This window comes from Salmo trutta, chromosome 10 (genome assembly GCF_901001165.1).
Source record: "Salmo trutta chromosome 10, fSalTru1.1, whole genome shotgun sequence".
NCBI lineage: Eukaryota > Metazoa > Chordata > Actinopteri > Salmoniformes > Salmonidae > Salmo > Salmo trutta.
The window spans coordinates 26554802-26563678 of record NC_042966.1 but is presented as its reverse complement, the minus strand read 5'-3'; positions in this window follow the sequence as shown (position 1 = coordinate 26563678).

The window sequence follows — 8877 nt, the reverse complement described above, 5'->3', positions numbered from 1 at the left end:
ATATAATGAAATGTACACAAAAAAAGAAAAGAATGAATATTTACATGGGACAAAAACATACACGTCTTACTGCTGCGCCATCTTGGAACTAATTATTTCGCAATGTGCTCCACCTTCTAATATTATTTATCTTAAATATAAATAATTTTGGTTAAGATTTGTCCCAGATGTAGTTCATTTTGTAACATTATTTTAACATTATGCACTATGCAAAGCTTCAAAAATGATTGATACACATTGCCTTTTACCGCAGACCTTTATTTTGAAAGCAATATCGGAAGTCTTGATCTTGCTGCTGGGACACTGTTGCTGCCATGAACCGAATGAGACAAATCATGCATTTAGCGTTTCTTGGACCGACAGATGAATGCAATTGAATTACGTTTTCGTGGTACGCAAAACTATTTTAATTGCAAATTAGTGATATGGCAGGAGCACGATTTACAGGGCACGTTTGCCTCCTCAAAGGCTTGCTCTACTAAGGACAAATTTTAAAGTTACAACCTTGAGGCACGTTGGAATTTGTTGTGACAGACAGCTAGACAGGGATTAAAGAAATACGATAAAAATCAATGTTACTTGGCAAAGAGTAAAATTAACACTATCGCAGAAACAGCTGTTGCTCTTGGGTTTTTGGAGAAGGCCGAACACTTGCAACTACAGAGTCATTAGTTCCCCAGCAAAGTTGGAGGCAAACCTCAGTTGGACATTCCAAGTCTTCCTGAGTTAGCTCCAACAGCATGTGCGCCGAATACAACAGGGTTGCGGTCCAAACACTTAAAAGACACACCCTATCCCCACAGCCCTCAAATTAAGTGGACACTTCTGACGAGTATACACTTGCAGGGTGAGGAAGGACTGATTTTTAAATGGACCACCCTTGGCCGGTAATGTGTCTCTCGTTCATCCCTCGAGAGACCAATTTCCCGTGTTTTCTGCCACCGGTAGCTTGTGGGTGCTGTATATGCGCTACAGTCAATTGAGTGCATGTCTACTTATATTAAATATAATTATTAATATACGCCTACTGTATGATAGCTAACAAATGAATTAGCTAATGAACGTTGGCCTGCATAGCTGGAACTTCGGAATAAGGAAAATGTTTTATTTCAACAATTTCCAAAAAACCAAACAAAAACATTTACTTTTTACGAGATGTGTCATTCGTTTTTACTTACACTTGTATGGTGACCTCTCCATTGATTTTGTTTTCGTAGACTTTTCTTAGCGGATGTACAATCGTCACGAATTGAATTATGGGGAGTTTCAGGCTCGGAGTGAACATAATTGTACACTCGTAAAGCCGCCTAAAAACGAGAGCTGAGGGGCTTACGTTGCAAACTTCCCTTGCTTGGCTTATCATTTGACTCGTTCTCAAAGATGGCGATGGGTATTCCCCCAAGGGCATAAGGCGAGGTTAAGTTGGCGAAGGTGTGTCTTAAGTGTTTGGGCCGCTGGCCTGGTGTAGACCTTACCGTGAAATGCTTACTTACGAGCCCTTACTTACGAGTCCTCTCTTTCTAAAGTTATCTGCCGAAATTGTTGCAACCCCTATTACTGGCCTGTTCAACCTCTCTCGTATCGTCTGAGATTCCCAAAGATTGGAAAGCTGCCGCGGTCATCCCCCTCTTCAAAAGGGGTGACACTCTAGACCCAAACTGCTACAGACCTATATCTATCCTACCCTGCCTTTCTAAGGTCTTCGAAAGCCAAGTTAACAAACAGATCACCGACCATTTCGAATCCCACCGTACCTTCTCCGCTATGCAATCTGGTTTCAGAGCTGGTCATGGGTGCACCTCAGCCACGCTCAAGGTCCTAAACGATATCATAACCGCCATCGATAAAAGACAATACTGTGCAGCCGTATTCATCGACCTGGCCAAGGCTTTCAACTCTGTCAATCACCACATTCTTATCGGCAGACTCAACAGCCTTGGTTTCTCAAATGACTGTCTCGCCTGGTTCACCAACTACTTCTCTGATAGAGTTCAGTGTGTCAAATCGGAGGGCCTGTTGTCCGGTCCTCTGGCAGTCTCTATGGGGGTGCCACTGGGTTCAATTCTCGGGCCGACTCTTTTCTCTGTATACATTAATGATGTCGCTCTTGCTGCTGGTGATTCTCTGATCCACCTCTACGCAGACAACACCATTCTGTATACTTCTGGCCCTTCTTTGGACACTGTGTTAACTAACCTCCAGACGAGCTTCAATGCCATACAACTCTCCTTCCGTGGCCTCCAACTGCTCTTAAATGCTAGTAAAACTAAATGCATGCCCTTCAACCGATCGCTGCCCGCCCGTCCAGCATCACAACTCTGGACGGTTCTGACTTAGAATATGTGGACAACTACAAATACCTAGGTGTCTGGTTAGACTGTAAACTATCCTTCCAGACTCACATTAAGCATCTCCAATCCAAAATTAAATCTAGAACCAGCTTCCTATTTCGCAACAAAGCATCCTTCACTCATGCTGCCAAACATACCCTCGTAAAACTGACTATCCTGCCGATCCTTGACTTCGGCGATGTAATTTACAAAATAGCCTCCAACACTCTACTCAACAAATTGGATGCAGTCTATCACAGTGCCATCCATTTTGTCACCAAAGCCCACAATACTACCCACCACTGCGACCTGTACGCTCTCATTGGCTGGCCCTCGCTTCATACTCGCCGCCAAACCCACTGGCTCCAGGTCATCTACAAGTCTTTGCTAGGTAAAGCCCCGCCTTATCTCAGCTCCCTGGTCACCATAGCAGCACCCACCCGTAGCACGCGCTCCAGCAGGTATATTTCACTGGTCACCCTCAAAGCCAATTCCTCCTTTGGCCGCTTTTCCTTATAGTTCTCTGCTGCTAATGACTGGTCCGAACTGCAAAAATCACTGAAGCTGGAGACTCAAATCTCCCTCACTAACTTTAAGAACCAGCTGTCAGAGCAGCTCACAGATCACTGCACCTGTACATAGCCCATCTGTAAATAGCCTATTCAACTACCTCATCCCCATACTGTATTTATTTATTTACCTTGCTCCTTTACACCCCAGTATCTCTACTTGCACATTCATCTTCTGCACATCTATCACTCCAGTGTTTAATTGGTATATTGTAATTACTTCGCCACCATGGCCTATTTATTGCCTTACCTCCCTTATCTTACCTCATTTGCACACAATGTATATATACTTTTTTTCTACTGTATTATTGACTGTATGTTTGTTTATTCCATGTGTAACTCTGTTGTTGTATGTGTCGAACTGCTTTGCTTTATCTTGGCCAGGTCGCAGTTGGAAATGAGAATTTGTTCTTAACTAGCCTACCTTGTTAAATAAAGGTGAAATATTTTTTTTAATTAAATTAACCAACAATGCAGTTCAATCAGTAGTTATAGTCGAAACTGCGTCAACACCATAACACCACAGCTAGCTAGCCAACTTTTCCAATTAGCAGTACTGTAGAAACTATATACATTACAACGGAACGATTTGACTAGTGTAATGTTAGCTAGCTACATAGTTGTCTTTGTATCAAGATAAAGGCGTAGTACAGAGTAACTATCAAGGTTAGCTAGCCAGCTACATTCTCTAACATAGTCAACAACGCGCCCACTGCTAGCTAACTAACCCCACCAGCTAGCTGTATCATTTTTAGTCAATAAGATTTTTGCAACGTAAGCTTAACTTTCTGAACATTCGAGATGTGTAGTCCAGTTGTGTAGCTAGCAGGACTGACTTTGTGTTAGCTAGCCAACGTTTAATTACTTCTGCGTTATGAACTAGACACGGACACGAATGATCCATTGGTAGCTTGTTGTTACCAAGTATTGGTGCTAACCGTGTGTTATAGGATGCTCGCATGCTAGTTAGCTAGTTAGCTACGGCGTCATAGGACATGGTGCACTAGGTGGGTTTTCACGGAAGAATACTGTACCAAGTTATCTAGCGGAATAAACTAAGTTTGAGCCTATTCCTGAAACATTGAACCACTGTAGTTTACATCAATTTTAATTTCTAGTGGTAGCTAGAAAAGTTATATTTTAGCGTTTCAGTGAATTGTTAGTGAGGGAGGCCCTGCTCTCTCGCTTCCCCAGTTGTTTAGTTAATTTTCATGCCAATCTCCCTTGCATTAGCGTAGCCTCTCCTGTAGCCTATCAACTATGTGTCGGTCTATCCCTGTTCTCTCCTCTCTGCACAGGCCATACAAACGCTTCACATCGCATGGCCGCTGCCACTCTAACCTGGTGGTCCCAGCGCGCACGACCCACGTGGAGTTCCAGGTCTCCGGCAGCCTCTGGAACTGCCGGTCTGCGGCCAACAAGGCAGAGTTCATCTCAGCCTATGCTACCCTCCAGTCCCTTGACTTCTTGGCGCTGACGGAAACATGGATTACCACAGAAAACACTGCTACTCCTACTGCTCTCTCCTCGTCTGACCACGTGTTCTCGCACACCCCGAGAGCATCTGGTCAGCGGGTTGGTGGCACTGGAATCCTCATCTCTCCCAAGTGGACATTCTCTCTTTCTCCCCTGACCCATCTGTCTATCTCCTCCTTTGAATTCCATGCTGTCACAATCACTAGCCCATTCAAGCTAAACATCCTTACCATTTATCGCCCTCCAGGTTCCCTTGGAGAGTTCATCAATGAGCTTGACGCCTTGATAAGTTCCTTCCCTGAGGATGGCTCACCCCTCACAGATCTGGGTGACTTTAACCTCCCTACGTCTACCTTTGACTCATTTCTCTCTGCCTCCTTCTTTCCACTCCTCTCCTCTCCTCTTTTGACCTCACCCTCTCACCGTCCCCCCCTACTCACAAGGCAGGCAATACGCTTGACCTCATCTTCACTAGATGCTGTTCTTCTACTAATCTCACTGCAACTCCCCTCCAAGTCTCCGATCACTACCTTGTATCCTTTTCCCTCTCGCTCTCCTCCAACACTACTCACTCTGCCCCTACTCAGATGGTATTGCGCCGTCGCAACCTTCGCTCTCTCTCTCCTGCTACTCTCTCCTCTTCCATCCTATCATCTCTTCCCTCTGCCCCAGCCTTCTCCAACCAATCTCCTGATTCTGCCTCCTCAACCCTCCTCTCCTCCCTTTCTGCATCCTTTGACTCTCTACGTCCCCTATCCTCCTGACCGGCTCGGTCCTCCCCTCCTGCTCCGTGGCTTGACGACTCATTGCGAGCTCACAGAACAGGGCTCCGGGCAGCCGAGCGGAAATGGAGGAAAACTCGCCTCCCTGCGGACCTGGCATCTTTTCACTCCCTCCTCTCTACATTTTCCTCCTCTGTTTCTGCTGCTAAAGCCACTTTCTACCCCTCTAACTTCCAAGCATCTGCCTCTAACCCTAGGAAGCTCTTTGCCACATTCTCCTCCCTCCTGAATCCCCCCCCTCTCTGCGGATGACTTCGTCAACCATTTTGAAAAGAAGGTTGAAGACATCCGATCCTCGTTTGCTAAGTCAAACGACACCGCTGGTCCTGCTCACATTGCCCTACCCTATGCTTTGACCTCTTTCTCCCCTCTCTCTCCAGATGAAATCTTGCGTTTTGTGACGGCCGGCCGCCCAACAACCTGCCCGCTTGACCCTATCCCCTCCTCTCTTCTCCAGACCATTTCCGGAGACCTTCTCCCTTACCTCACCTCGCTCATCAACTCATCTTTGACCGCTGGCTACGTCCCTTCCGTCTTCAAGAGAGTGAGAGTTGCACCCCTTCTCAAAAAACCTACACTCGATCCCTCCGATGTCAACAACTACAGACCAGTATCCCTTCTTTCTTTTCTCTCCAAAACTCTTGAACGTGCCGTCCTTGGCCAGCTCTCCTGCTATCTCTCTCAGAATGACCTTCTTGATCTAAATCACTCAGGTTTCAAGGCTGGTCATTCAACTGAGACTGCTCTTCTCTGTGTCACGGAGGCTCTCCGCACTGCTAAAGCTAACTCTCTCTCCTCTGCTCTCATCCTTCTAGACCTATCTGCTGCCTTTGATACTGTGAACCATCAGATCCTCCTCTCCACCCTCTCCGAGTTGGGTATCTCCGGCGCGGCTCACTCTTGGATTGCGTCCTACCTGACAGGTCGCTCCTACCAGGTGGCGTGGCGATAATCCGTCTCCGCACCACGTGCTCTCACCACTGGTGTACCCCAGGGCTCAGTTCTAGGCTCTCCTATTCTCGCTATACACCAAGTCACTTGGCTCTGTCATATCCTCACATGGTCTCTCCTATCATTGCTACGCTGACGACACACAATTAATCTTCTCCTTTCCCCTTCTGATAACCAGGTGGCGATTCGCATCTCTGCATGTCTGGCAGACACATCAGTGTGGATGACGGATCACCACCTCAAGCTGAACCTCGGCAAGACGGAGCTGCTCTTCCTCCCGGGGAAGGACTGCCCGTTCCATGATCTCGCCATCACGGTGGACAACTCCATTGTGTCCTCCTCCCAGAGTGCTAAGAGCCTCGGCGTGACCCTGGACAACACCCTGTCGTTCTCCGCTAACATCAAGGCGGTGACCCGATCCTGTGGGTTCATGCTATACAACATTCGCAGAGTATGACCCTGCCTTACACAGGAAGTGGCGCAGGTCCTAATCCAGGCACTTGTCATCTCCAAACTGTTCGCTGCTCTGGCACCCCAATGGTGGAACAAGCTCCCTCACGACACCAGGACAGCGGAGTCAATCACCACCTTCCGTAGACACCTGAAACCCCACCTCTTTAAGGAATACCTGGGATAGGATAAAGTAATCCTTCTAACCCCCCCCCCCCAAAAAAAATATATAGATTAACTATTGTAAGTGGTTGTTCCACTGGATATCATAAGGTGCATCCACCAATTTGTAAGTCGCTCTGGATAAGAGCGTCTGCTAAATGACGTAAATGTAAATGTAGTTAACCCTTGTGTGGTGTTCGGGTCTGTGGGACCCATTTTCAATGTTTACTCAAATAAAATTATGCAATTAATTGGCCATGTAAAATAACACATTTTCATTGAGTCCACACTGCACCCCTCTACACATTTATATTACATATGAGGTGTTCAGGTCCACCATGTGTGTGGGTGAAAATAAGTCAAATTTAAACAAAAAGGTTTGCTGTGTACCTTCACTCTGTCTTCCTCCTCCCTGGGCCTGCTGTTTCAACATAGCACCAAGAACCTGCCTGGCTCCCGCTTTTCTCGCACTCTTAGTCTTTGTAGTGTGTGAAACTACACAATGTCTTGCAGGAACCGCACAATGTTATTACAATACATTATTTTGATATATTGTAAAAATAAAAAAATGAAAACTAGTATTTATTTTTTATTTTAAATCATTCTGGACTGCACTAATTTGGTGGGAAGGAGATGGATCAAACTAATTTACATGCATACTTTGGGGTTCTTCTCCTTGCTGGTGTTTTCAGATCCAATGGGGAATCCACAGAATCCCTGTGGGATGCAGAAACTGACTTTTCCGTTCCACATTATTTCCAGGAATATCCGCTTCAATAACCGAGACACCAGACCAGCTCGGCGGTAGAGAGACAAGCTAGCTACAATCAGGTCATTGTGGGACAAGTGGGTGGACTGCCTTCCCCTGTTTTACAACCCTGGGCCCAACGTTACTGTTGTAGAGCAGCTTATGCCATTTAGGGGCCGCTGCCCCTTCAGGCAGTACATATCGTCTAAACCAGCAAAATATGGAATCAAGATCTGGGCTGCCTGTGATGCTGCTTGTGAACTTGCAAGTGTATACGGGGAAGGCAAGTGTATGAACCCCGCCCTGTGCAACTGGGTCCTGGACTTCCTGACGGGCCACCCCAAGGTGGTGAAGATAGGAAACAACACCTCCACTTCGCTGGTCCTCAACACTGGAGCTCCACAAGGATGTGTGCTCAGCCCCCTCCTGTACTCCCTGTTCACACACGCCTCCAACTCAATCAACAAGTTTGCAGACGACACAACAGTAGTAGACCTGATTACCAACAATGACGAGACAGCATCACAGGGAGGTGAGGGCCCTGGGTATGTGGTGCAATAAAAATAACCTCTCAACGTCAACAAAACAAAGGAGCCTATCGTGGACTTCCGGAAACAGCAGAGGGAACACGCCCCTATCCACTGACAGGATTGCAGTGGAAAGCTTCCAGTTCCTCGGTGTACACGTCACTGGCAAACTGAAATGGTCCACCCACACAGTGTGGTGACGAAGGCGCAACAGCGCCTCTTCAACATCAGGAGGCTGAAGAAATTTGGCTTGGCACCTAAAACCCTCAAACTTTTACAGATGCAAGTCAGTTATGAACAAATTCTTATTTACAATGACAGCCTACCAAGGCCAAACCCTAACCCGGATGACGCTAGGCCAATTGTGTGCCGCCCGATGGGACTCCCAATCACGGCCAGTTGTGATACAGCCTGGAATCTAACTCGGGTCTGTAGTGACATCTCTAGCACTGAGATGCAGTGCCTTAGACTGCTGCGCTACTCGTATCACCGCCCGCAACCACAAGGCTCTCCAGAGGGTGGTGCAGTCTGCCCAGCACATCACCGGGGGCACACTACCTGTCCTCCAGGACACCTACAATACTCGATGTCACAGGAAGGCCAAAAAGAGCAAGGACAACAACCACCCGAGCCACTGCCTGTTCACCCAGAAGGCAAGGTCAGTACAGGTTCATCAAAGCTGGGACCGAGAAACTGAAAAACAGCATCTATCTCAAGGCCATCAGCCTGTTAAATAGCTATCACATTTAAGGCTGCTGCCCTTTATGCATAGACTTGAAATCACTGGCCACTTTAATAATGGAACACTAGTTACTAATAATGTTTGCATACCCATCTCATGTATATACTGTATTCTATTGTACTGCATCTTAGTCTATGCCA